Below are 14,527 nucleotides of genomic sequence, written 5' to 3'. Positions count from 1 at the left end.
GCAGCTGTGTCAACATCGCATCTAGAAATAAACAAAAATGTTAACACGCGCTGATGGAAACTCACAGACAGTACATCTACCATTCATAGGTCTAGAAAAGGACAAGATTAGACATTTGCTTTTAGTTTAATCCCTAGCTGAACACACATAGCTGAACAGTAGTGAGAACATTTCAAATTTTTTATATAATTTATGATTAAAAACCTTTGTTTACACCAATATCAACTAAATAAAACACAAAAAATTGAACTTTAGGGATTTCTTTTTTAAAAAACTGGATTTTACAGTACAGGACCACAACATTTTATGATGTATCACCCTGGAATCAATTTTCTTTTGTGCTTCAGTCTGTCAGGCACCATTGTACTAAGTTTAGATGTCATATTGCATAACATTGCAAAATTATACTGTTTGGCACAAAGTGTCCCCCTTTTTGGAAATATTTAGTGTTCGGACCTAAGATCTTCATATGCCATATCACTAGCATTCTGTAACTTTTCTTGGACTTCCTCGACCGTATGTTTTCTTTTTTTGAAGAAGAAATTTATTTCCCTAGTACACACTTGAAATTTTGTTGTGCATCAACTAACATGTCAACTATGACGTGTAGTACAAATGACCAATCACAGACAACTGTACATCATTGGAAAGGTCTGAAACTAGGCTATCCAATAGGAATGAGTCTTTCACAGTAAGTGGCTCAGTGTAGGTGAGATCTTTGCTAAAAGCAGATTCACTCAGCTGTGATATGCTGCTCACCTTGGCATATAAGTGTGCAAATCACATATTTTACTGATGAAAGAGAGCACACAACACTGAAACTTATGATTTATTTAGAAGAAGTAAAAATAACATTATTGCTTTTGATTGAGTTGTGGGTTTATTGCAGCGTACACAAAAAACTTTGATTTATGGCTTGTGCATAAGTAGTTAAACAGTTTTACGGACAGATTTTACCATTTTGTTGTTGGATTTCCAGTAAACGCTAATTTCTAACTTTATTCTCATTATCCAATAGATATTCACCACCATTTTTAAAATTATCAATAAAGTATGTAAAGTGACTTAATAGCAGATGCAGTTTAGCCTGACTCAACTGTACTTTTTCTTCAAAAATACACCTCTGGAATCTATTGGAAATGTTGTCATTGCCAATATTGTAATTTACCTTTTATCGACATTTACTTAGAAGCCTAATGAAGTGTATTAAACTGACTTGGCCCAGTATTGGTGTCTCTTGGGTTACCTTGGCTTGTTTTCAGCACTGGATTGAAGCCAGGCTGACATTGATTAAAGGCTCCACTGAAAAAGACTGTAGTCATGTTTTACATGTGCATTCCACTCTGCGTGAAGATAATAGTACACAAGACTTTGATAATGTCTGCTAGCAGGCCATTTCAATCCGATTGAATTGATGTTTCATTCAAATAACTATACAGTGAAATACTTGTAAGTTATGAGTGTTATTCATAAGCAGACATTTACTTTGGTGCCATTCCCTAAGGTAGGAGCTATAAGACAGCACAAATATGCATATTTTTTATATGATTAATCTGATTTGATAAGCTTGCAGATGCTAGAAAGCAAACTTGGTGGAGGTCAGAAGCAACTTGAAAGTTAGTTGAAATTTATCAGCTGCTTTAAATGGCTCAGCTTAATTTATTATTATTTTAAGCACATGCCCATCTATAAGTTGCTGATCATATTTACAGACATAGTCAAAACAAAACACAAAATATTATGAAACAAAATACAAAAATGGAATATAAAATGCAAAAATAACAAGAAATACATGTCCAGGGATCTATTTTCTGAAACATTTATTCTGATTTAGAGTAACACAGATCTAACGTCTATATAGATGTAAGCCACATTCACAAGGCTATGCATCTTTGCCATGTAGACATGTATTAGTAAACTTGAGTACTGGGTGAAAGCCTATGCTTTACAGGGCACTAAGAAGAGAAAGACTGCAGAAAAATCTCCATAACATAATCAACCACCATGAATGCCTCTTGTATTAAAAAGCAACATGAACAGCGACTCCAACTAGAGTACCTATTGTATACTGCAATCATAAGTCTTCCCCTTTGATTGAAAGGCTGAGTCTGACTACATGTACATGTTTTTCTCCTCACATTTTGCTAAACATTTCATGTGTAATACTTTTCTTTTCTGGAATCATGATACAGTTCAAAATATTATTATCAGTATGTTTTATATGAATAAAACCTGCACATATAAGCACAATTCTTATTTCTGTGCATTCCTGAAACCAAAATGACGAATGCAGTGCAAACTATAATGTATTTTTGAAACAGGACAAATTCAGGATATGTCAGAGTAGTGAAAAGCTTAACATTTAATCACAGATTGAGGTGGAGGGATCTGTTCCACCTGAAGTTTTGATTCTGTCTTGCAGTGGATTGACTCCTCATCCATCTTTGTTTCTTGCCATGTGCCTGATGCTGCCAGGATACACTCCCAACACCTTTGGTCCTGAACTGAATTAAGCAGGTTTAACCATGTAGTGATGGACCTTTTTATTTTAAGAGCATTTAACAAACTTGGCATGCTAACTTGGTCATATGAGTAACCCATGGAAATGATATTACACATGTCTTGGATCAATATTAAGGGAGATTTAAGCTAACAAAATTTGAATTTTGGCATAGGGTTATGACTTTAACTGGCTATATCTCCTGTGGAGACTGGCTCGGACACAGACAGGCAGACACGCTCAAGTCACCCAACACACGTTTATTTACATTAATGTTTACATTGTCCATACCGTGCTCACAAGCCCCAAAGACCCCAAAGTCCTGGCCACAACACAATGCCTTCTTCAGGCCGCCTCCTTGTCCTCCTCCTGACGTCATCCTTCTTCCTCCCGACTCTTGAGATAGATAGATAGATAGATAGATAGATAGATAGATAGATAGATAGATAGATAGATAGATAGATAGATAGATAGATAGATAGATAGATAGATAGATAGATAGATAGATACTTTATTAATCCCGATGGGAAATGACTCTGACTGAAGGGAGGCGGCCCCTTTTATCTACACCCGGATGTGCTCCAGTTGCTCCCCGGCAATCTTCCACCGACACTCCCCAGTGTGGCGGAAGTGTCGGCTGTGTACCCGGAAGCACTCCGGGTGTTCCCTCTTCTCTTCCCCCCAGCACTTCCTGGTGTGGCGGAAGCACTGGGGTCCAGGGTCCCCAAGGCATCAGGGCACCCCCTGGCGGTGGCCACGGGCCCCTACAGGGTAGAGCTTCCAAGTTCTGTACCCGAGGCCCCCAATACAACCAGGGAGGACGCCCCTTCGTGTCCTGGAGTAGGCACAAGCCCTCCTCCACTCCTCCTAGGCGTCCCGGCTGGGCATGGACGCCCACCGGGCACCACACTCCTTAAATGTAACTTGCACAGAAATGGTTCCCATATTGTTTTAAAGCTCTTTTCCAACTGTATATTTTGCATAAATACTATGCTATCCTCAAAATGGAAAATTACCATGTTATGAGTGATGGTAATATTAAAAATTGAATGGAGAAAAAAACCTAGATTTTAAAATTAAGTTGGTTTTTTTTCTTCTCACTAAAGCTAACTTATAATGTCATGAACATCTCCAGGAAATTTGGTCTTTGGTTATTGAGTCGTCGCTAAGCTATCATTACATATAGCTGGCCACTTAAAGGTGGCATCACATAGTTTCATATCATTAATGGGCCTTTTTTATAGCAACCATATTGACATGAAATAGTTGAGGTTGAGGTTGGGAACATGCACTGATACGGTGCGTTGCCATAAACCACCACACAACGAACCACCTCAGGATCCCAAATGAGGACCCGAGAGCAGCCGTGCAATGGGTGACACATCAGTACCACACTAGTTTGAGTGAAGTGGAACAGTGTGTGGTTTTTTTTTTTTTTTTTTTTTTTTACTGTGGCTGGAGTTTCAAACCTGCCACCAACCCCCATGTTTTTCCCAGCAGTTTAGAGAACCTGCTTGCTGGGCTTGGATGCTGGTTAAAGTCATACCCAGGACGGAGCAATTGCAGGTTTGTTAAATAGTATATACAATAATATAGTGGGGTGCAAAATTATTCAATCCCCTTGAAAGTCATCATCAGATTTGTATGCCTTAAAAATACATTTACAAAGTAAAAATAAACCATTTTCTGTAGATATTTAACTGAAGATGTTAGTGTTTGCAAAAGTATTTAAACCTCTGTGCTTTGGAAGGTTTACACAGATGACAAATTAATCGCAAACAACAGAAAGGTGATAGTCATTTGAGCGTAATCAAACATAATTGGGTACTACGTGTGAGTCCTTTACATCTCTCTGAATGTGAAAAGACCCTTTTGCAAGGCCCATAGTCTTTGTTAAACAATCAGTACAGAAATAAAGACAAAGGAACATTCTGCTGATGTGAGAAACAAAGTCATTGAAATGCACAAGGCAGGAAATGGCTATAAAAAGAATAGAACAGAAAATAAATAGAAGAGTCTGAATGTCCCATTAAGCACTGTTGGATCCATCATCAGAAAGTGGAAGGCTCATCACAGCACCTAGACTCTTACTAGTACAGGCAAAAGGCTACTAAAATCTCAACTGTCACTGTCAAAAGTCTGCAATGTTCTTTGGCTGAAATTGGAGTGAAGGTGCATGGGTCCACAATTTCAAGAGCTTTCCATAAAGCAGTTCTGTACGGGAGAGTAGCAAAGAAGAGGCCATTCCTTGAAAAGGTCACATAAAAGCGTGTATTGCATTTGTTACAAAGCATACAAAAGACACAGTTAAGATGTGGGAGTAGGTTTTATGGTCAGATGAGATCAAAATAGAACTTTTTGAGCAGACTTCAAAGAGGTATGTGTAGCATAAAACTAACACTGTCCATGTCTCAAGGTTAAGGCCAAAGTGACAATGGAGTGGCTCAAAAAAAGGTGAATGTTTTGGAATTTTGTACAGAAAATGGTTTATTTTGATTTTGGAGATGTTTTGTTTCAGCATAAGAGTTCACATTAAAATACTTTTGCGTGCATGTGTGTGTGAGTGCGTGTGTGTGTGTATACATATATATATATATATATATATATATATATATATATATACATACAGTATATATACATATACACAAGAAAGTTCAAAAAGTTTCTGCATTTTTTTAATTCAATTAAGAATTTCAAAAACAAATTACATCACTTTTCTACATAGTCACCTTCCTTTGCAATGAAATTTTCTGAGCATCGTACCAACTTTTTAATGTCCAATTACTCCTCCTCCCGCCTTCACCATTTCCAACGAAAATACCCCCATGTTTGGTTTTCCGGATACACACTTTTAAGATTTTTTTTTCTTTGAATTGTTGCTATTTCATTAGTTTCACTTTTATTTCAGAACTTCTGTAAAAACAATATTTGTAATCTTGCGAGTCCCAATATGCTGAATCTTTTTAATGAGGTCAGGACAGGTTTCTCTGTTTGTAATTTCAGCACAGACAAAACGGTCTACATCATCAGCAGTTAATAATTTTTTTTTACAAAGTAAAAAAGTAAGTAGAGTTCTGCATTGGACTCCTGTCTGTAAAGTCGTGCTATTTTCCTCTCACAGTTCCAAAGGTACATGGGGTTACCAAGGTGATACCCCAGCTTTTCTCTAGGTTTTTGTACAAGGGCTAGACAGAACGTTTTTGACTCCTGGGGTAAATGTAGCTTTTTAAATAAGCAGACAGATAAATATATATACATGAACAAAGTAACCAATAAATGCATGTGCGGTAAACTCCGTTTTTGAAATTCTACAGGACAACACGCAGTGAAATGCATCCTGATCTGCTTATCAAAAACTGTGCAAAGTTAGAAGAATATCAGTTAAATTAACAAAAAGTCATAGATTGAAAGATAACAGTATAGTAGAACATAACAAGTAAGCCCGCGACTTGCTAGCGAATCAGAAATCCAAGAATGGCAATCAGTTTCTGTTCCGTCCGATATTTGGATGGATGACATATCATGGAGGGTGGGTGCATCTGGGGAAATGTCATTTAATTCAATAAGCATATCTGTACTAAAGCGGTTTCGTTTTGTGGAGACGTGATTCTGTTGCCTTTGCTGACACCGACTGTTGGCAGAGTGGAGCACAGCAAGTTTAGTTTACAGGTTGTGGTGTTCGTGTGCCAGCCACTGAGTCAGGGAAGCCGCTGGGTTTGAGTCTGTGACCGTTATGTGATCTATATTACTGGCACAATGGATTAGAGCAAGTGTAGTGAACAGGTTGTGTTGTCTGGGCACCACCTACTGACTCTGGGAAGCCTCTGTGTTTGACTCTGGGGCGTGTGCCATGGCGCAATATGCGCCTTGGTGGGAAGCCGCTGCGTGATGAAATATCATGGAGGGTATATGCGGTGGTGTGGGCGGTCGCATCCGGGCGGCTGTACAACCTGGCGTGCACGCTTTACCTCAGGTATAGTTCACAGGTCGTAGGCATGGTAAAGTTTCCATTTAATTCAATAACCCTATTTGAACTAAAACGGTTTCTTTGTGTGGGCGCCTTCGTTCATTGTTTGTATCCATATGGGCTTGTTTACAGGTCGTAGCCATACGGGCTCGTGTTTGTATTACTAATCGTTGAGCTCCCTCCATTTTGATACGTGCCTCCTTTGCCTGTGCTGTGTCAAAAGCGCGTTGTGGGCGCGCTCGTAGTTTACAGGTGGTGTTGTTTGGGCGCTTACAGGTTGTGTTGTTTGGGCGCCACCTACTGACTCTGGGAAGCCGCCGCTTTTTGGGAAGCCGCTGCGTTTGACTCTGGGGCGGGCGCCACGGCGCAGTACGTTGTGTTATTTGGGCGCCACCTACTAACTCTGGGAAGCCACCGCGTTAGACTCTGGAGCGGGCGCCGCCTCGTTTTGGGAAGCCGCTGCCTTTGACTCTGGACTCTGGGGCGGGCGCCAAGGCCGTAGCGCACATGCGCCTCAGTGCGTCCGCCGTGCATAAATTAACTGTGGTTTAGTAATAGAGATAAATAAGTAAAATTATGTGAATAAAGTAGAATTAAGTGTTAAGGTGCAATAGTGTAGTAATTATTGTGCAAAACCAAAGTTAGACTGGTGCATAGTTAAATGAGGCAGTTTGTTTGTTTGCGCTACTGCGATCTTTACTTTCTTTTTTTAATTTTTCTAATTTTCCTACTTTCATATCCTTTAACTTTCTCCACATGTGTATAGCGCCGTTTTTTTTTTTTTTTTTGAGCCTTTCTAATTTCACTGGTTTCATAGTCTCTAACCTGCTCTGCATGTGTTTAGCGTCAACGTTTGTAAACGTCTTTATGAAGTTCTAGTTTGTCATTTTACTCATTGTCTTTTAATTCTGAGCCGTACAGTACAATACATAGAACAGAATAAATCCTCAATACAATATAAAAATAAAAATTGTAGAAGTACAGAGTAGAATTTCACATTAGATGATATCACATACAGTGGAACCTTGGTTTGAGAGCATAATTCGTTCCGGAAATGTGCTCGTAGTCCAAAGCACTCGTATATCAAAGTGAATTTCCCCATAAGAAAGAATGGAAACTCAAATGATTTGTTCCACAACCCAACATTATTCATATAAAAAAATGATTAATACAAAATATAAAGTAAAAATACATAAAACAAATTAACCTGCACTTTACCTTTGAAAAGAATCATGGCTGGTGTGAGTGAGTTTGTGGGATTCCACCCAACGGGATGACACACGGAAGAGCGTCCCAAAGCAATCGCAATCTCCCAGCGCTGTAGCAGTTCGCTGTAAAAGCGAATCCGAAAAGATTGCGGACATGCTATAAGCGCCTGCCGTCGATGGGTCATACAAGGAACATTTTTCAAGCTGAATAAAGCTGGTGTTGCTAAAGTACTGAGACTCAGCTTTGTGTTTTAGTGTGCAAGACGGGGACTCACACGTCACAGCACACACACACACGCACGTGAGCGCGCACACACACACACACATACACACACACGTGCACGTGACCGAGCACACACACACACAAGCGCGCGCACACAGTCACAATGCTAATGCTGTAGTAAACAGTATACGCTCATACAAATGTTTACTATGAGTGAGGCACGCCGACTCAGACGGAGAATAGGAGACGATTGCACACAATCCCGCAGCGAGAGAGAGAAGAACCATCAGCTCAGTTGTGATCACATGATGCTCAGCAGACAAAGAGTATACATACTACTCGTACTGCAAGACCTCGCACGTTTATCAAGTCAAAATTTTTAAAAAATTTTTGCTTGTCTTGCGAAACACTCGCAAACCAAGTTACTCGCAAACCGAGGTTCCACTGTAATATGATTTGGATTTGTTTTAAGTCCTGGAGACCTCATTCATCAAGCTGCCTCCTCCATTTTGCCATTCAACATCTGAAATAGCGCTAATCCGATGAAAGAACCCCTCATTTCCACGTCCCCATTCATCAGGGATGACTTTACCTTAGGCAGGCAATCTACAATTTAAAGAGATTACTTTCTTGTGAATTGTTACATATGCATTATTTTCACTTTTAATTTAAAACCTTTTGTAAAAACAATACTTGTTTCTTTATTTCCTGCCCCGTGCGTGTTTACATCTCTTTCTTCCCAGACGTATAATACTGCTCGTGTTGTGAAGGGTGTTGCGGCTGAATGTACGCTAAGGATATGCCTTTGGATCATTTGCTGTCTTTTTGCTGCTTGCTAGCTGCCTCTTCTGCCTGTCGCATGTCGTTGTTTTAAGAGCTCCGAGCACATGATGCTTGCCTGCCAAAAGCAATCCAACAACTGCTAGATTAGAGGTCTGTTGACTTGTTTTAAATGATGGCTCACTGCCTGGTCTCGTATGACTTTGTAAAAGCCATACCTGTCTTTTATTTCTGGTCGCGGGCATGTTTAAATTCTTTCTTGCAGGATGTATAACGCTGCTCACGTTCGTTTGGGGTAGTTGCCGTCGCGCTACCCTTCGATCTTTTTAAAGCCTGTACAGCCGCTGTCCTTTTTGCTATGGCCCTGAGACAATCTCATAGGACCAAGTCTCATGTTTACGGTCCCCGCGAGACGCACCGTGGCAAGTCTCCTTGGTCTCGCGGGTCTTTTAAATGTCTTTCGAGATTATCACATATCGTAGCCTTGCATTTGGTTTCCATTCCAGGATTTCCTTTTTTATATATATATATAACTAGGGGGCTCCGCCCCCTGCTCGCTTCGCTCGCCAACCCCTGGTGTTGTGAAATTACAAAGAGCGTGATGTATGAATGAGATATAGCATAGTGTGAAGGTGTAGATGACGCATATAGGAAGCAAATAAAGTTGTACATGTCCAAAAACGGGCTCAGAGAGGTAGATGCTAACTTTGTGTATTGTTTGTCCTTGTGATTTGTTGATGGTCATGGCCAAGGTAGGTTTAATGGGGAACTGTCGCCGTTTAAGTGTAAAAGGTAATTCCAGGTCAGAACTTGTAAGGTTAATTCTAGGAATTAGAACAGTATTGTTAGCATGTGATGTTGTAAGAAGTTTTGCTTTAATAACATTGTGTGGCATGGTGTTGACGACTAAACGTGTCGTTTAGTGTTAAGGTTTCTTAATAGCATGATTATTGTTCCGTTTTTAAGGCTAAGATTGTGTTGTGTTAATCCGGCTGGGTTAATAGTGTTCAAATATTCTACGGGGAAATTAAGATGGTCATTGTCGTCATCAGAGTCAACTTTGTCAGAGCTTAGAAAGAGCTGTGCAACTCCAGGAAGTAATGAAATGACCTGGTTATTAATGTGATCAACATTAATATTTTTTGGACATAATATAGTTCGTTGTGTTAAAAGGGGTATTTGGTGTAATGAGATTGCTGTTCCAAATATCTCCGTAACTCTTTTGAAAGCAATGCCAATTGTCTGCATATTTTAAGGTGGACTGCAGAATAGTCGAGCGAATGGAATGTGGAACAATAGCTAAGCACTGTGTAAAATCTCCCCCTAATAAAAGTACCTTTCCTCCAAAGGGAATATTATTATTTATCAACGTTTGTAGAAGTTTATCAATGGTGTTGAGTAAGTGACTGGATGGCATTAGATGCAAAAGCAAATGAACTATTGTAGGGTCTAATGCAGTTCATAAAGTTTTCACTTTCAGGTACTTCGTTAGTTAGAAGCTTCTGTAGATATGCAGGATATGAATGTAAAGGAGGCAGTCTAATTTGACCCTTTTGACAATAACGTGTAAATTCATTATTTGTATTGCTAGTTGTTTCTTCAGGGAAGTTAAGTGAATGATAATGATTGCAAATGACATTCATTAATCGCAATGAATTTAGTATGCGCCGACGTGTATTGTTTGTTTTCATGCGGGTTCGTGTGTTTGGTCCCGTCACTCGAGCCGTATCGTTTTGTACCTGTGATCGTGAATTCATTACTTGTTTGTTCTTTAGCGTTAGAGATATGGATAAGTAATAAGGAGGATCGCACTCACTGTTAATATGGAGCCTTTTCTGTGGTTAAACGGTTAATAGTGGAGCAGTATAATGAGATCGACCTATGCTGCCTAATTTGAATGTGTTCAGATGACGTATGTTTAATACGGACGGTTCGTTCAGTAATGGGCAGGGTTGCCACCCGTCCTGTAAAATACGGAATCGTCCCGTATTTGAGAATGAAATTGCGCGTCCCGTTTTGAATCAATACGGGACGGGTTTTGTCCCTGATTTTTTTTAAAGCAGCGTCTCATGCAAATCATCCCACACGCATTTTATGAAGATGCCTCCTTTCCTACTTTTGATTGGGTAATACTTGATGTCATCGTTAGTTTGATTGGTCATTTTAACTGTCCAGTGAGGAGGGCGGGTCTTTTAAGTAGAGTCTGCAAAGTGTTGGCACTGGGATGTGGCCCCCGCTGCAGTATGCGTCCCTTATTTTTTTGTATTAAAAGTGGTAACCCTAGTGGGGCTTTGTGTCTCATTTCTTATTTATGTTAGTGTGGTCGTGGGTCCGAATCCTCCTTTTTGTGTATGTTTCGTGTGCTATGTCCTAAGTCTGTCCCGTTTTGTGTCCAATGGGTTTGTGTGGCGCTCGCGTCTGACTTCTTTTTTTTTTTTGTGTGCTAGGGGCACGTTGCCTCACTTTTTTTTAATCTCTGTTAGTGGAGGGGGTGTTTGTTTGTAGTGGGTCTGAATCCTCTTCTTTGTGTGCATAGCGCTTCGTGTGCTATGTGGCGCTTGCGTCTGACTCCTTTCTTTTTGGTGTTATAGGAGCGCGTCGCCTCATTTCTTATTTCAGTTACTGCAGGGGGGCTTTGTGTGTCGTGGGTCTCAATTCTCTTCTTTGTGTGTGTTCCGTTTCGTGTGCCATGGGCTTCGTGCGGCGCCGGCGTCTGACTCCTTTTTTCTATGTGCTATGGGCGCCTCATTTCTAATTTTACGTTGCTTTCCATCGGGGGCGCCTGCGCAGTACGTCTTTTGCGTCCACGGCCCATGGCCGGATGTCCCTGCGTCCATCCGGTTTATCATTCTCGGTTAGTAATATGGATATATATACACATACATAGTGCCCTCCATAATGTTGGGGACAAAGACATATTTTTCCTTGATTTACTCCTCTGCTCCACAGTTTAAAATTACAAGTCAAACAGTTCAGATGTGATAAAAGTGCACAGTGTAGATTTTCATGTAAGGGTATTTGCATTCATTTCAGTCATACCATGTAGAAATTACAACTCTTTTTTCTACATATCCCCCTCATTTCAGGGCTCTGTAATGGTTGGAACATAGCAATGGCAGATATTTTAAGCAGTCAAATTTAGTACTTTGTTTTAAATCCCATGCATTCAATGACTGCTTGAAATCTGTGATTTATAGACATCACCAGCTACTGAATGTCTTCTTTGGTGATGCTCTGTCAAGCCTCTAATGCAGCCATCTCTAGCTCCTGCTTGTTTTGGGGGCTTGTCCCCTTAAGTTTTGTCTTCAGCATATCAAAGACATGCTCAATTGGATTTAAATCGGGTTACTGGCTTGGCCATTGAAGAATTTTCCATTTTTTATCTTTGAAAACCTCTTGTGTTGCCATAGCAGTATATTTGAAATCATTATATTGTTGGAGGATGAAGTGCCATTCAATGGGTTTGGAGGCATTTACTGGAACCTGAATAATTCCTTTTCATCTCCACACTTTGCTTTTGCTGTCCCTCTGATACAGTTTCATCTTTTTCTTGTCTGTCCACAAGACATTTTTTCCAGAATTCTGAGTACTTTTTTGCAAACTGCAATCTGGCCATCCTGTTTTTGTGGCTAACTAGTGGTTTGCATCTTGCAATGTGGACGCTGTATTTCTGTTCATGAAGTCTGCTTCAGATATTTGTCTCTGATACATACACATCTGCCTCCTGAAGACTGCTTTTTATCTGTTGGACAGGCATTTGGGGCTTTTTCTTTACCATAGTGAGGATTCTTCTGTTATCAGCAGTGGAAGTCTCCCTTGGTCTATCAGTCCCTTTGAAATTATTGAGCTCACCAGTGAGTTCTTTCTTCTAAAAAGATTTTAAAGACAGTTGATGAATTCTAAGGATTTGCCGATGTCTGTAATGGTTCTATTCGTGTTTATCAGCCTCATAATGGCTTCTTTGACTTTCATTGGCACAGCTCTTGTCCTCATGTTGAACAATGGCAACTCCAGACTCCAAAGGGTAAAAGCAAGCTTAGAGTGAAAGAAATGCACGCAAAATATGATAAGTTAAAATCTGCAATGTGCACTTTAATCACGTCTAAATTGTTTGATTTGTAATATTTAACTTTGGAGTAGAGAGGTAAATCAAGGAAAATGTTCTTTGTCATTATGGAGGGCACTGTGTATAAATAGAACAGACAGATAGTTAGGTTTATGCAAGGCAGCCAGAGACTAGATATATATGAATAAAATACTTAACTCATGTTTGTTTTTTTATAATGTTATAAAATGCTTACTAGATTCACTGGTTCATTCTTAATTAGTTCAGTTTTTGTGAAAATATATTTATTTTCTGTTCCATTCTTTTTTTGTAAATTGTACATTTAGAAATCTCCCAAATGTGATTAAGTTATAGCCATTAAGTTTCATGTACAGTTTATCATAATGAAGATAATGACATTAAATAAATTCATAACATGGTCTGCATGTACTAAAATTCATAGGAATTTGATTTTTGGTGTGTAAAGAGATTTTTTTTGTGGTTCACTTCAGGTTATTGTAATGTTCTGGTTGCAAAAAAAATCCTCCTTGCTTAGCATCCATAAGCCATCAGCAGTCAGCCTCAAAATTTAAAATGTAACCTTTGATTGCATGCATTTGAATTTTCACTTAAAAATTTGCTCTGAAATGCAAATGCTTGTACTCCAGTCCAAAGGCACCCTCCTTGGAACTTGCATCTTTAAAATTCCAAAATATGCACACCTTTGCTCATACTGTACTTTCTAAGAAATAAAGCGAGTAACTCTGTGTAACCTTTTATATTTGGGAAATTGCTAGTACTCTGTGAATTGCATCTAGCTGTATTGCCAGAATCCTAAAATAACATATTTCTGAAAAGTTCACTTTAATGAACACATACCTAAATTGTATATGAGTTTCCTAAAAACTTTACTGGAATAAACTACGAGCAAATGTCATGCTAGGTGAAAATGTCTGTTGCATGACTGGCAAAATTAAGTTGAATTCACTGTGAAAAATGTTTTGTATTTGCTGAGCATCTCCTAAAAAATAAAATGTAGATTTTAGGTAAGGTGTGACTTCTTTAAACGGAAAGTAGAGGGCATTAAACTGAGATCTCTAAAAAATTCCTATTTACTTGTATATTGAGTTTGTTTGCATGTGGTGTGTGTTTTTAACACTGGTTGCATTGCTATGAGAAATACAGCAGGCTATGCAGAGCACAGCTGCAATTCTTCAGAGGTATGCAAGGTTTGTAATCAGACAAACAAAGATTTTGCTCTATGTGACAGTATCCTTTTCAAGTGCAATTTAAATGGTACATTAATGCAAAGACAGTAGTAAATGCACAAGATATAGAAATGCTATTTGAAACAACTGTGTAAGAATAAATTTGGATGGATACGATACAAAGAACAGTATCCTTTTTATATGAACGATGAGATGTTAGTGTCAGAAAAATGGAAAACAGACATAAGGAGTGTCAAAAATCAATTAAAAATTAGAGGAAATAAGATCCTGGGAGAATAGTGTGCCAAAAAGCTGAATGCGGTTTTATATGAGCAGCATCACGATGCATTAGCCCTGTACTCCTTGCTGAATCTACATTCCATATTTTTATTTCTAATTGTGGTGAGAATCAGCTAAGTTGGCTTCATGAATCAATGGGGGAAATTTAAAAGGAGAGTGAGCTATAAAATTCACAGTTGCAAAATACTCAGAAAAATGTCACAGTGTATGGAGAGCGTCTTAAAATAATATTCCATTTCTCTTTTACAGTCTTCAAAATTTTAACTAGAACCCTTCATGTCACAGATTCATGTTTC

General features: G+C 39.1%; 1 protein-coding gene across 1 annotated transcript in view; it reads left to right on the top strand.

Annotated features, from left to right (window-relative positions):
* Positions 1-14,527, top strand: part of LOC114666581 (phospholipase DDHD1-like) — a 163,686-nt gene that overhangs the window by 76,835 nt on the left and 72,324 nt on the right.

Source organism: Erpetoichthys calabaricus, chromosome 16, assembly GCF_900747795.2.
Source record: "Erpetoichthys calabaricus chromosome 16, fErpCal1.3, whole genome shotgun sequence".
In the NCBI taxonomy this organism is placed as follows: Eukaryota; Metazoa; Chordata; class Cladistia; order Polypteriformes; family Polypteridae; genus Erpetoichthys; species Erpetoichthys calabaricus.
The sequence above is the reverse complement of the archived record's forward strand: the minus strand, read 5'-3'. Positions and strand labels throughout refer to the sequence as shown.